The following is a 15,061-nucleotide window of genomic DNA, read 5'->3' on the forward strand; positions in this document are numbered from 1 at the left end:
CTTGCTTAAAAGCCCCGGGTTTATGTTGCTGGGGTGGGGGCAGTGGGGCCTTCAGGCCTGGGGTTTCTCTGCCTCCGGACCACATGTTTATCCTCCAGGCCTTGATAGAGGAGCAACACAGACTAATCTTTATGGAAAAGAAAATAATAAAAGCAGGAAAGGGGAGGGGTGGAGGCTGGGGGACATTTGGTTCTTGTCACTGACTCCAAGAGGCTGTGGCAGGTCCGGGTGTGGCAGTGCCCACCACACTAGCCCTGCCTGTGGGGGGTGGGGTGAGCTGAGCATCCGGGAGGGGTGGGGCTCCCTTGAACTTTGGACAGAAGGCCCTTGGGCAGGTGAGCCTCTTCTCGGGCTTCCAGAGGCCAGAGTGGGCCTCTCCCTGCTGGATGGGGGGTGGAGGGAGGGCAGCAGTCACATGATCATGTCTATTCCTGCATCAACCAACACTCAGAAGGCACCTAGCCTGTGCCAGGACCTGGGGGTGGAGAGAGGAATCGTTGTTAACATTTACTTCAGCATTTCTGTGGGCCTGGTACTGTTCTAAATCACTTACATGAATCAACTCATATAATGGCCCCAGAAGTAGATTCTATAATTATCTCGGTTTTGCATATGGGGAAACCAAGTCACAGAAAGATTACTGGCCATACTCCAGAGGTTTTGGTTTGACTGGGATGCAGGCTGGGCATTGGATTCCCGGATGCATCCTAAGTGGGAAACTATTGCTGTAGAGATTGACATTCCCATTTCCCACCCACTTCCCACTTGTCCTCCCAATAATACAGTATCTCATCCATTTCAAGGTGTCTCACAATTCATTGACAGCGGTATTTCTTTCTTAGTAGATCATAAAATAATGGTGTATCTTACACATAAAATAATGGTGCATCTTACACATAAAATAATGGTGCATCTTCAACAAAATATAGCAATAGAGAACTAACTTCTACCAACTGTGGGGCCTGGGCTGGATGATTTGTATCCATTATCTCATTTAATCCACCTCCCAAAGCTTCAAGATAGGTCACAGGAGCACCTCTGATGAGAAAACCGAGGCACCAAGAACTCAATAACCTGCCCAAGATCACCCAGCTGGTGGGAGGTGGAGGCAGGATTTGAATCCACAATTAAATGGCCTAATATTTATCCCTGACCCTTATAGAGCACCTTATATGTTTCAAACTGTCTTCTCACCTGTTTTGTCCATTGAGGAAGACACTGAAATCCAGAAAGGTTAAGTGACCTGCTCTAAGTTACACATCTAACTTCTCAAACTATAACTGTGGGAGAACCATGGAAAGTGGGTTTTGTTGTTTGCTTGTTTTAAGCCTACCTGGGCTTTTATAGCTAGAAGCCACTCCTAAGAGAACGTGATCAGGAAAGTGGGCCAGGGCAGGGACCCCTGAGAGTGTGGGCCATCCTGGGGTCTTGGGTGCTGAAAGTTGGAGCCAAGGCCTGTTATGGGACCTCCCATAGGGCGGAGGACCTGAGCAGGGGCAGATGTCATTGCAAAGACTCCACTGACTTCCGTCTCTGTTTTGTTTGTGAAGTGAAGTTGCTGCAGTGGCAGGTGGGGAGACAGCAGAAGGCCGGGTAGGAATTTCCAGTCCTTCCCTGGGCCCATAGCTTAGGCCGGAAGCCACTCCCTTCCTCCATGTTTACATGCAGCAGGCCACACCCCTTGAGATGGCACAGACTGACACCCCCTTCCGGTCTCCCTGCTCCGGGCCAAATACTTTTTCACTTTAAAGCACCTTTCAGCACTTGGGCCCTGAGCTGGGGAGCATTTTCAGAGAGGAAAGAAGGGAGAGGGTTTGAGGAGGAGGCTGGGGATGGGTTGAGAGAAGGTGGGGAGCTGCGGGTGGTTGAGACTAGGACGAAGTTATGCGGGTGATTGTCTTGCACCCGTCATCTTTCTTTTTGTATTATTCTTTCCTTATATAGTGACATCCAGTTTCCAAAACCTTTCCTTCCTCCTAGCAACTCTTGCCCTAAGATACTTAATTCACACCAAGGTAAACATGACTGATAACAGTTTCCAAAGTGATCCTTTCAAGGGCATTTTGGCAGTGGCCTCTTTATTTGTTCATTCATTCTTTGATTTGCTGAACAATTTCCTTTGGCATTCCTAGAGACCCTCCATCCTATCTCGAAGCCTTAGCTGGGACACCTCTAAGCTGTTTGGTGGGCTGCTGTCCAAACTCTGAGCTTTGTGGGTAATGACACCCACACCCTCTGACAGCATGTAGGTATGTTGGCAGCAACCCAAGCTGTCTTTTTTGCACCTTCAATGGAAGGAAAGGTAATTTCTCCTCATGAAAAAAGATTGGGAGACTTTGCCTAATGAAAAGGGAGGTGCTTTAATGATAGATCTCCAGGCATCAAATCCATCAGTCCCTCTGAGTCTGGTCATGGGCTGAGCTACCCAGGGCAGCTGAGCAGGAGCCCATCCAGGACATCAGAACTTGGGGTAGAATTTCCACCCCGCTGGCCCTCAGGGCTCTGCATAGATTTCTCTCTCTGTCCTTCTTGGCAGGGAAGTGGTTGATAATGAGGAAGACCCTGAGCTCAGAGCTGGAAGATATCCAGGGAATCATCTACCCAGTAGTTTGCAGAGGACAGAATGACTCAAAAGTATACTGAAATCCAAAATATAAAACAGCTAAGAGTTATAGCTCCAGTTGAAGGCAAAGGTCTAGACCCTGCCTCCTCTGCTCTCCCACTTGGCCCATAAGTGGTCCAAAGCTTTCCTGTGGACCTCGAAAGCTCAGGAGAACACGAATAGAATCTGCCAAGCCAGTCTAGTGATCCATTTTATAGACAAAGAAACTGAGTCAGAGCATGATGGGATGGATGAGAGTCCTTAGGGCCCTCCACCCTCCCATGATCGCTTCTGGTTCATGTTCATTCCCTGGACTCATAATGTATTCTTCTTTCTAACTTGACCTGCACAATTCTACAGACTCTTCAGGCTCAGCTCAAATGTCACCTCCACCATGGAGTGTTCCTCAGTTCTGGCCCTACTCCCACCCAGTTCGGTGTTCCTGGAGCTCACTGCTTTTGCATCTCTCTTAAGTTCAACCTCTCATTTCTGCTCATTTAAAGCAGCTCTTTTCTCCCTTGTCAGGCTGTTGGTCTCCTCAAGGTCAGGAGCTTTTCAAAAAATCCGAAGCCTCCAGCCCATGAGTAGGTATGTAATCATAGTGAGGCTGCTGACATGTTTTCTTGGGTGACGGTGTGATGCTTTGCCCACTGGGGTCAGGGTCACCCTACTGGACGACCTTAGTTCTCATCAATTTGGTGGGGAGGGCATTGACTTTGATTAAACAGTTACTTGGATACCTGAAGTAGGGCAGAGACGTGGGTACAGAATCTTCAGAGCTTGGGGAGGAGGGACCCTTCTGCTCTAAACTGTCCACTCACTCCATCCTCAAGAAGATGGAGAGCAGAAACAGGGGTGGGGGAAGAAAGCTGGGCCCCGCATACTTCCCACCATCACTGATTTCCCCCTTCTCTGGCATTTTAAGAGCTCAGACTCAAACCCTTCAAGGGCTTTTGAAACAATTAGATTAGAAAGTACCCAGTGCTTGGTCTAATTGCTTAAAAGCCACTTGAGGCTCCAACTGACCCAGAGTAAAGCCTGGGGGGTGGGCAGCCGGGAGAGGAGACCCGAGACACTCTGTCGCCCTGTTTCCCAGGGCTTTCTGGACAACCAAGCCCTACGTGAGTGATGGTGCCAAATAGGGGCCTTCAATTGTTCCCGGGGGGGCAGAGCCACCATACTCTTCCTGCCCCTTTCCCAGCCCTTGCCCCCAGGGAACCGCTCACATCTAACCTTTCTCTAAGATACCTTCTTATGCAAATTTCAGCATTCCTAGGGGTGATTGGAGCACTTATGTCCAGAACCAATTTTCAGTGTCAGAAAGTGGATTGAGCCAGTGTAAAGAGGCCCAGAAGTATCAGGAGACAAGCCTTGGTGTGTCCAACTCAAGATGATGCTTTGCTTCTGGGATATTCCGAGATGAGGGATTTTGCAATCTCTAAGTCAGTTCCATTTCTCCATGCTTTCCTGATTACTCTTTTCCCAAGTTCTTTTAAATACATACACACACACACACACACACACACACACACACACACATACACATATACATTTATTTATTTTGTTTGAGACAGACAGGGTCTCGCTCTGTCACCCAGGCTGGAGAGCAGTGGCATGATTATGGCACACTGCAACCTTGACCTCCCAGATTTCAATTGATCCTCCTGCCTGAGCCTCCCCAGTAGCTGGGACTACAGGAGTGTGCCATCACATCCAGCTAATTTTTAAATTTTTCATAGAGATGGGGATCTTACTATATTGCCCAGACTGGTCTCAAACTCCTAGCCTCAAGTGATTCTCCTGTGTTGGCTTCCCAAAGTGCTGGGATTATAGGCATGAGCCACCATGCCCAGCTTTAAATTTGGTTGCTGCAGGGCTGGGCGCGGTGGCTCAAGCCTGTAATCTCAGCACTTTGGGAGGCCGAGATGGGCGGATCACGAGGTCAGGAGATCGAGACCATCCTGGCTAACACGGTGAAACCCCGTCTCTACTAAAAAATACAAAAAACTAGCCGGGCGACGTGGTGGGCGCCTATAGTCCCAGCTACTCCGGAGGCTGAGGCAGGAGAATGGCATGAACCTGGGAGGCGGAGGTTGCGGTGAGCTGAGATCCGGCCACTGCACTCCAGCTTGGGTGACAGCGAGACTCTGTCTCAAAAAAAAAAAAAAAAAAAAAAAAAATTTGGTTGCTGCATAAAATTCTTCTCTCTGGCTTAAGATCTTGCAATGGCTCCATGTTAGACAGGAGCCATTGCAATGTTAAGCTACAGAGAAGTTCCCCCAGCCTTCCAGCCCCTCTGTAGTTTGCTCCCACCTCATCTTTCCAGCTCCATCTACCCTGTGTGCCCTCAGCTCAAGCCCACTGTGGTGCCTTTTCACAGGCCATGCTCTTGGCCTCCATTCTTTCACCATCTGAATGAAGTCATGTGTTTATGTGCCCAGCAACAGGCCAAGCAGAGGGGACACTGAGATGAATGAGCCACAGACCCTGCTCTCGGGGGGACACATTCTAGCTGGGACATGAAAACATAAACAGAAGATTCCTTCGCCAAATTCTTCTCGAGCACCTCTATGTGTCAGACCTGAGGACACTGAGGTGGACAAAACAGATAAAGTCCCCACTCTTGTGGAGCTTAGATGGTTGAAGGAGAAACAGACAGAAACACGTAAGCAAAGAGATATACAGTCTGCCATGGGGAGATTAATGTGTGAAGGAAAACAAAGTAGGGGGAAGAGAAGGACCTTGGAGGTGAGGATATTTGAGCAGAAACCTGAATAAAGGGCAGGAACTGCTTGTGCAATGGTCCTGAGGCAGGAGTGCCTTTAAGTTTAACGAGGAGCAAGGAAGAGACCAGTGTGATTGGGGAAGAGTGGGGGAGGGAAGAAGGAAGGGAGAAGAGTAGAGGGAGCAGGGGGCAAATCATGAAGGATGCTATAGTCCCGGCAGGCCTTTGGATCCTATAGTGAGATGAGAGCCACTGGGGATATTGAGCAAGGGGTGATGTCAGCAAACACGTCTTTTTTTTTTTTTTTTTTTGAGACGGAGTTTTGCTCTTGTTGCCCAGGCTGGAGTGCAGTGGCATGATCTTGGCTCACTGCAACCTCTGCCTCCCAGGTTCAGGCGATTCTCCTGCCTCAGCCTCCCTGGTAGCTGGGATTACAGGCACGTGCCACCATGCCTGGCTAATTTTATATCTTTAGCAGAGATGTGTTTTCGCCATGTTGGTCAGGCTTGTCTCGAACTCCTGACCTCAGGTGATCCACCTGCTTCGGCCTCCCAAAGTGCTGGGATTACAAGTGTGAGCCACCGTGCCCAGCCCAAACACATGTGTTTTTTTCTTGAGATAGAGTTTCGCTCTTGTTGCCCCGGCTGGAGTGCAATGGTGTGATCTTGACTCGCCATAACCTCTGCCTCCCGGGTTCAAGCGATTCTCCTGCCTCAGCATCCCGAGTAGCTAGGATTACAGACATGCACCACCACCCTGGCTAATTTTGTATTTTTAGTAGAGATGGGGTTTCTCCATGTTGGTTAGGCTGGTCTTGAACTCCCGACCTCAGGTGATCCACCTGCCTCGGTCTCCCAAAGTGTTGGGATTACAGGCGTGAGCCACTACGCCCGGCCAAACACATGTCTTAAAAGGCTCACTTTGGCTGCTAGTGGAGGACAGCCTGGAGGAAGGGGCAAGAGTGGAAGCAGGGAGAATAATTCGGGAGCCACTGCAATAATCCAGGCAAGAGATGGCAATGGTCGGGATATTGGGAAGTGGTTAAATTACTGGTAGTTATAATAGAGTGTAGATACTAGTATGAGAGCACAGGCCGGGGACTCCCTGCCAGACCTGGAGGCGGGAGTGGGCTGTTGACAACAAAGGATTGCTGCAGGTTTGACCATGAAGCCAAATCTTCAAGAAGATGGAATTTGTAGAGACAGGAGGTGAGAAAGTGGGGCAGAGGAGCAGCACACACTGCAGTGTGTACTTCATGTCTTGCAGGGACCTGGGGGCAGCATAGACAGGCCAGAGCATCATTTAGAGGCAGGGAGTAGGGCAGGCTGAGGCTGGAGGGCTTGAGAGGGGCTGGACACCAAGGTCAATGGCCAAGTTGAATTTGGGAATTCTGTATGCAGCAGGGAGCCACAGAAGAGTGTTAAGCGTGGCTGCATCGTGATCCAGTTTGTGTTCAAAAAAGATCACTGGCTGTAGAGGGGTGGGCGAAGGACTGGGGCCTGGAGGACCAGTTAGGAAGCTGTTGTGGTGACATGGTGATGGATGAGAGTGGCCTGGACTAGAGGGGCTGTGATGGGGTTTGGAGAACTGTTTAGAAAGGAAAGTTGCCAGGATATTCAGAGTTGGCTGATCAGACAAAGGGATTAGAAAGCAGAAGGAATAAAGAGTGACCCACCTTCAGCTCCAGTGCCTTTAGACAAGGGGCCCTATACTTAGGGCCTTCCTTCGGCCCTCCTCACAGTGTAGGAGTCTGTCCAGAAGCAGGAAGCCACCCCCACTCCTGAACCATGCTCCAGATACCCAGCGCCCTAGAAATCCCTGCCCTAAGGGCCTGTACCCTGCATCCAGGACCTCTGCAGGTCACCTCCCCAGGTCCAACCTCCAGAGGGTAGCCTGTGTCTTGGCTGTGAGCTGAGTGTGGGGCATGTGGTCAGCAGTTTAGTGTGCAGATTGGAGTATCCACACACGTGCTCTTGAAGCCCTAGTTTAAGGTGAAGGTGGGATAGGAAGAGAAGAGGCAGGCTGAGGGCAGGGCTTGGGGAGAGCAGAGGGAGTTTCTCCCTGTGCGGTGTCCCTGTGCAGAACTCCGATAAGCCTGAGAACTCTAAATTCAAATCTGGCCTTCCAGATCTTTAGAAGGTGTATGTGTCAGCCTAGGAGAATAGAACACATTTTATTAAACAGTTTGTCAACTTGATTTTTAACTTTTAAATATTTAGACATATGGAATGTGGGCCTCCATTTGTACTTTCGCTTGGTCTAAGAGGGGTGAGTGGAAAACTCCCGAGGGCCCGGATTATGTCTTATTTGTCTTGTTCACCCTCCCCCATCTCCCCAACCTTGGGCCCCTGGACCTTGGTCATTTCCATCTAACTGGAAAGAGAATCAGATCCCAGCCTGACAGTGAGAAATGCAGACTTGATGAGACCCCAGGAGGGAAAAGGTTGGTCAGACAACTGACTGCAGAGGGCTTTGGAGGTGTGGCCAACGGCTGGCGAGGAAGCTGACCCAGTGTCCAGGGGTTTAAGAGCAGGCAGACTGCCTGGGTTCAAAGCCTGGTTCTGCTCTTTAGGACTGTGTGGCCCAAGCAGGTTGCTAGCTCCTGGTGCATCGGCCGCCTTCTTGTAAGACAAGATAACAATAATAATCCCTAATGACCTCAACTGCCTAGTTTACTGGGGGAAGATGTAGTGCTTGGCATGTAGTGAGTTCTATGAAAGTTTATTATGTGAAATGACCCCTTGGAAGGAACTTTTAAGCCCAGCTAAGGGGCAGCTCCTGGCAAATCAGAGAAGGAGACGTTGGTTTTGGTGCCAGACTTTTCTTCTCCCACTTTCAAGATCCCCCATAGCAGATGGGGGCTCAGTGACCAAGCTGTTCCCCCTCCTCCACCAGGGCTGTCTGCGGCCTGGGGTAACTCCCTCTGTTCTCTGTGTCTTTAAGCTCCACCAGCTCCATCCTCTCGTTCCCTGGGGACTTTGCCACGCAACCCACTTGCTAATCCTGGAGGACCTCATTCACAGGAAGATATCAGTGGGCCCAGTGCTGTGCTGAGTGCCCCAACAGGTTATCTCATTCAATCGTTTTTTTTTCCTTTAGGGAAGTTGAGACAAATTGTTCACTTCTTTTAATAATCCTCTGAGCACTGTTCCAGATATTCTTATCCTTATTTCCCAGAGGAGACCAGAGCAGAGAGAGGTTAAGTATTTTAGTATTTCTCAGCCGCAGATCTTGGACTAGAATCCAAGACTGTGTGGCTCCAGAGTCCACTCTTGACTTCGATGAGTTCTGCCTTAGTCAGAACTAGTGGGACACTCCTGCTTAGGAAAGAGGTGGGACTTTCTGGAGCCAAGGCCATGTCCCAAAGGAGGCACTCTGATGGGACCGTAGACACTGAGGCAGGCTGACGGTGGGTTGATGTTCTGGTTTGTTGGGGAGAGGAAGTTCTTTTGGTTTCCTTCAGATTATAGCTAAGGGCCTTCTAGGCAACCAACGAACCAACCAACCAACCCATCAACCCTTTCTTTTCAAGGGACATGACTATGGGTGGGTCTGGAAAGACAGGTGCTTTGTGTGTTGAAAATCCTGAGGCAGAGAGCTCTGTTTGGCAGTGAGTGTTCCAGACGGAGCGGATCCTATAGGGACAAGGAACTCCCCCTTCCGCACTCCAGCCCTGTCTCAGCCTTACAGCCTGTCCCTACCTGGGGGCTGTGGAAGCAAGCTGATAACATGGACCCTCCGAAAGCTGCCAGCCTTGGGGATCAAATGCCTGTGAAATAACACTCAGGCATCACATGCTTGTTGAGTGGAGACAGAGATGCTGCGTCCTGGTCCTTGCTCTCGAGAGCTTCCAGTTTCCTAGCAGGATGGGCACACACTCTGGGGAAACTATCCCATGGAAAGAGTGTCGGAGAGCCTGGCCCTGTGGCCCTGACGAGAATTCTGTGTGACTTGGACAAGTCACTTACCCTCTCTGATCTTGGTTTCTCACCTGTGAAATGAGACAGTTAGAATTGATCACTGGGTTAAACCTTGTTTTTCCTCTTAAAATTAGCTCTAATGAAATCTGACACAGAACTCTGCTATGAAAAGTAGAGCCACTCTGCTTGTGAGAGGCAGGAGCCAACCTTCTCTAGTTTCTTCCTCTTCTTTCAGGATGATCCCCAAGGGCGGCTCTCAGTGTCTTTCACTGAAGGCATGAACCTCAGGGAACAGCTCAGGAATGGCCTCACAGAGGCAGTCCACGTGGGCTGCAAGGCTAGAAGGACTTTGATGAGTGAAGGTGTGGGGAGGGCACACTGGGCAGGAGACACTGTGTGAGAAAAGATGCAGACAGGGAAAGAGCCAGCCTGGCTGGGGGTGGGAAGTGCTGGAGGAGAGGGAGTGCAAAGAACCCAAGAAGGGGTCCTCAGGGGATGCCCACGGGAACTTCACAGGAGCGCCAAGGGGCAAAATGATATTTACAACTGGGAACTCAAGTCTAGACCCCTTCCTACAGAGATGGGTGGCGTGTATACCCTGCTGTGAGGGGAGGGAAAGAACCAGCATTAGGGAAATGATACAGTGTCCACTTTGGAGGGTTGCTTTAAGGGTGAAATTAGTGAAGATAGCTAATTTCACTAGATAGATAAATTAGTGAAGATCTGTCTCAGGACAGAAGGAATGCTACATAGGCATTTGTTAAATACGGTCAGACCGGAGTGGACCCTGAGCTTGCCAAAGGTCTGCATCCCTCCTGGCCTTGGGCCCAGTGCTGGTGGTGATAGCTTAGAATTTCAGCAGCTTCTATGCTCAATAGTTACGGTGATTATGAGATGTACGTGTATGTGTGTGTTGAGGGGATGTGGCTGCAGGTGTCTTTCAGCCACCTTCTAACATGCATGCTAGTGCGCGCGCGCGCACACACACACACACACACACACACACACACATATGCGCACGCGCTCAGTCTTTTCTCTAGAGCTGGTGCACTCCTCACCACCCCCACCTCTTCATCCTCCGAATCCCCACCCCATCCCCTTTGCTTCAAGTCCATACCTTGCTGGGCCTTCTTCCTCCCCTCTCTCTGAGTGCCTGGTCCTCCCACCCACCATAAATCTGTAACTCGGGAGTGTGTGTGTAGGGGGGAGGGGGTGGAAAAGCAGCAAACCAAACCAACCCCAGCTAATGAAAACGGCGATAAATCTCTGTCTATCAGGTTTGTTGTGAGCACAAACATTGCCAAACAAGGGCCCAGATGGCCTGCAGGCCCTTCTCCCTACGGTCTGCAGAGCTTTAAATGGAAACGGTTGCTTTATACATCTATTTACTACTTGGAAATGGGGGATGATTGAGACCAGGGGTGCCTGGCCAGGAAATGGGGTGCAGACCAGGTGTGAGCTCTCTGCCCTCTATGCCTGAGCAGGACTGCTGTCTAGTCCCCAGCCTCCACCATTTCTGTTCCTGGTGAGCCCTCTCTAACAGAGGCCATCGGGCTGGTGTGGGGAAGAGGCCACCTTGCTGGCTGACATTCTGGTCTCCACAGCCTGGCCTCAACCTGCTCCAAGACACATTCCTGGCTAGCTGGACCCAATTCCTCACTGTTGTTTTCAAAGTTCTTCATCTTTTGCCTAGAACTTTCTCTGTTTTCCATACGGCCTGCCCTGGATGGGTAGAAGTGGAAGCCTATCTTGTCCTTCAAGGCCAAGCCAAACCCCACCTCCTCTAGGAAGTCTCCCCATCCCTAGTCCTCTCTGGGCTCTATTCCTGTAGCATCAGCCACAGACAGCCTAGGCAGTCTTTACAAGACACTTGCTTGGGAGGCGGATAGGTCTGGGTACACAGCCAGGCTTTTTAGCTAAGGGACCTTGGCAGGTTAATCTCTCAGCCTCAGTTTCTTACTCTGTGTAATAGGTATAATTATGATGCCTACTTCTCACCTGCCAAATAAAAAATAAATAAAAATAAATAAATGAAGCAAGTGTAGAATGTGCTTAGCAAAGTGAGGTGCATAGTCTTAGAGCTTTGGACATGTCAGCCTTTATTATTGATGCCACCCAGCCATGACTGGGAATGATTCTTCTCTGTGCCTTGTCTTTTCACAGAGATGTGTGTGTGTGTGTGTGTGTGTGTGTGTGTGTGTCTGCACGCGTGTCTCTGCATGTCCTACTTTGGTTTCCCCTGAAATCAGACCCTGAGACTTGCGTGCAGGTAGTTTACTGAGGAGGTGATCACTGGAGGCTGGAAGGAGGGAATGGGGAAGTGAGATAGGGATGGGATAGGAGAAAAGCCAGTGAAGAGTGGTTAATGATTGAGTTTCATTGGGGGCAATGGGGGCTCACTGAGGAATCATGAGAACACACCATGGAATTGTCCCACGGAGTCCCAAGGCAGCCAGGTTGCTTATCCACCCATTCTTATCTCTTATTAATAACTTGAGGGTTGCCCCTGCAGTGTTAAATCCCAGCTGTCCTGCAGGCTGAATAAAGCTCCCTTGGCCCCTGCACTGGAGAAACCCTGCAGGTGAGAAGCAGAAAGGCTGCTTAGGGTGGACAATTCCTGGGCTTGCTGACACCTTCCCACCACAGTGGCGGATGAGTGGAGAAGTGGGCTAGAGGACATGGGGTGAGGCACGAACAGCATCCTCTGCTGAATCATCACCTTTCAAGCCCTGACAGCCTCCAGCATGGCATTTTGCACACAGTAGGCACACTGTAAGTATTTGTGGACCAAAAGGAGGTTTGATATTAGAGCTGGGAAAACCTGGACTCCCCCTATTGTTCAGTTTTTAATTCATTGTGTGATGCTAAGCAAGACATAGGACAACTCTGGACCACATATTCTATAAAACTGAGACCTTTCTACCTTCTCTGCTTATGCCATAGCCGGGTTGGAACAAGCTGGAATGACATTTGGGGAATGCTCAGAACAGATAAGAAGTGGCTGTGATGATGATGATGATGATGTGTGTAGGGGAGGGGAAGGTTCCCCTATCTAGGCATGATCCAACCGAGAGGTACCTAGTTATGTTATTCACTCTGTGGTCAAAGCACAAAGGTGTGTTCCCCTGGCACTGGCGGGATGACTCCTGCCTCTTCCTATTCCAAGACAACCCCAAAGGTAAAACATGGAAAAAGAAAAGGGCATGGGGGTAAGATCTGCTGACTCCTCAGTGAAAAGGATCCCACATTTCTCTGCCTACCAGGGATGGCCTGTGGTTCTTTTTACCTAGGTCAGCAGTGGGTTTTACGGATGTCTCCTGAGTGTAAAAACCATTTTGTACGGCAATTCCAAACTTGGCGGTGGGAGGGGTGGGGGTGGGGGTGGGGTCTTGGAATCCCTAGGGAGCCCACGGATAACCCTTAAGACTCCTTAAATCCCTTAAAAATATAAGTAAAAAATGGCCAGTCATGGTGGCTCACACCTGTAATCCCAGCATTTTGGGAGGCCAAGGTGGGCCGATCACCTGAAGTCAGGAGTTTGACACCAGCCTGGCCAAAATGGTGAAACCCTGTTTCTACTAAAAATACAAAAATTAGCCTGGTGTGATGGTGGGCACCTGTAATCCCACCTACTTGGGAGGCTAAGGCACGAGAATCGCTGGAACTCGGGAGGTGGAGGTTGCAGTGAGCCAAGATGGCGCCACTCCAGTCTGGGAGATAGAGCAAGACTCCATCTCAAAAAAAAAAAAAAATATATATATATATATATATATATGTGTGTGTGTGTGTGTGTGTGTATATATATATGTAAAAATGGAGTGCTTGAGTAAAGGTGTACACATAAGTCACTCTGAATTGGTGACCTGAAGCTTCCAGCAAATTCTCAAAGGAGTCTGTGACCCAAGAAAAGTAAATTTGCTCTATCCCAAAGCTCCCATCTCAAAGGGGAGGATACTGAAGTCCAGAGAGGGTAAGTGACCTGCTGGGTCACACAGTAGAGGCTGGATAGAACCCAAGGTCTCTAACCCTGTGTGGCTTTGTGGGTCTGCCAGGCAGACCTAAACAGTTAGGTCTGCCTGGCTGCACAACAAGAAAAGCAGGCTGGTTCATCAGGATGCTGTGCTGAGAGTCCATGGCACATTACAAAGTCTCTACTTGCTCCTGGGGGAAACATCTCAAAGGCATGATATAGTCACTATTTTCTGGGGATGAGGGTGAGTACTGAGCTCTATTTCCATGGAAAACAGAACAAGGAAAAACTAGGCCAAATGTGGAAAGAAATGGAGCTCTCTGTTACTGAGAAAGAGTGCTGGGGCAGGGAGTGCTCTTAAAACTCAAGTGAAGCTTGGGCAACGTGGCAGGTCTTAGTTTCCAGAGGCAGAGATGGAAATGATAATCATACTTACCTCTCTAAGTTGTGGTGAAGATTAAAGAAGATGATGCAAGTGAAAATGGCTTATAAACAAGAAAGCAGTACACAAATGCTAGTAATGATCTTTACAGCAGTGACCTGGTAAATACTTGTTTTGCTGCTGAGAATAAATTGTATACCACCTGGATGTCAATTACCCAATTCTGGACAACTGTACCATTGTCCTTTAAGCCCTTGCAGCCCACGGTTGGAGCGAGAACCCTGGTTTTGAAGTCAAACCTGAATCTGCACCTTAGCTCCACCACCTGTGCACGTGTGTGACTTTGGATAAATCATGTAATTCTCTCAGCCTTGAATTGTCCATCTGCAAAACAGGGACACATGCCTACCTCATGAAGACATAATGAAGATTTGATCAGTTGGTTACAATGAAAATATCTATAATGGTGACTGGCACACAATAGTTACTCAATAAACATTAGCAATTTTGTTCCTGTTCCTCAACAGTTTATAACTTTGGATAGTTTGTTTGCTGCGTAGTTTCTGTCTGTCTAACATTTCTGTCTTCTCCACTAAAATGTAAGCTCTGCAGCACCAGGACATGCCTGTCTTGTTTACCGCTGTGTTTCCCAGGCCGGGCACACAGTGTGCTACAGATATTTGTGAAATGAATGAGTGGAAGTGCAAAAGCACGTTTTTAAAGGATGGGAAGGAACTCTGACAATGTGAGAATGCTCACATTGGATCAGCCCCAAGGGGGACCTGGAGCTGTGCCAAGAGCCCTATTAGGGGTCAAGAGAGTTGGCCTCTGGTCCTACCTCTGCCGCTTAACTACCGAGCCACCTCCGGGCAATTTGTTGGCCCTCTCTGGCCCTCTGTGTGTTTCCTCCAGAGCGTGGGAGCCCTGAGATTCCAGGGCTTCCCTCTTAGAGGCTGACCTCCAAGGAGCTCTGGCCAGCTGGGAAGTGTGGGATTTCGGGATAGTTCAGGGACTAAATAAAGAGAAAGGAGAAGTGGGAGAGGATAAAGACCGGGAAGGAAGAAAAATCAACGCGTGGCTGCGGCTCTGGGCAGCTATGGGTGGGGGTAGACTGAGGGAAGGCCGCGCTGGGCCAAAGCACTGAGCTGCTGTGCGCGCCCCCGAGCATGTCTCCGCCGCGGCTGATGCGCCCGAGCCTCCGCCTGCCCCTCCCTTCCTTGAGTGCCTCGCCAGTTCCCGCCGTCACTGACTTTCTGACTTCTTAACTTGTCAGCAAATCCCAGAGTTAAAAATGCACACGCACCCCGGCCAGCCGCCAGCAGGGCCGTCTGGCCGAGGCTCCAGATGTGGGGCCACCGCACGGGCCGCCCGCCCCGCCGCGCAGACTAAACAATCGGCCTTGGCCGTGAGCGCAGCGCAATTCCAGATGCAGCGTCCCTCGCGCCGCGCGCTAATTGGGCCG

General features: G+C 49.8%; 1 long non-coding RNA gene across 1 annotated transcript in view; it reads right to left on the reverse strand.

Annotated features, from left to right (window-relative positions):
• The window catches only part of LOC105513132, a 17,721-nt gene continuing 2,660 nt past the window's right edge, over window positions 1–15,061 (reverse strand). The window contains exon 3 of the long non-coding RNA XR_001001947.1: window positions 1–475. This is a non-coding gene — a long non-coding RNA (uncharacterized LOC105513132). The remainder of the gene's footprint in view (window positions 476–15,061) is intronic.

The sequence above is a fragment of the Colobus angolensis genome, unplaced genomic scaffold (assembly GCF_000951035.1).
Source record: "Colobus angolensis palliatus isolate OR3802 unplaced genomic scaffold, Cang.pa_1.0 Scaffold105, whole genome shotgun sequence".
NCBI classification, from domain to species: domain Eukaryota; kingdom Metazoa; phylum Chordata; class Mammalia; order Primates; family Cercopithecidae; genus Colobus; species Colobus angolensis.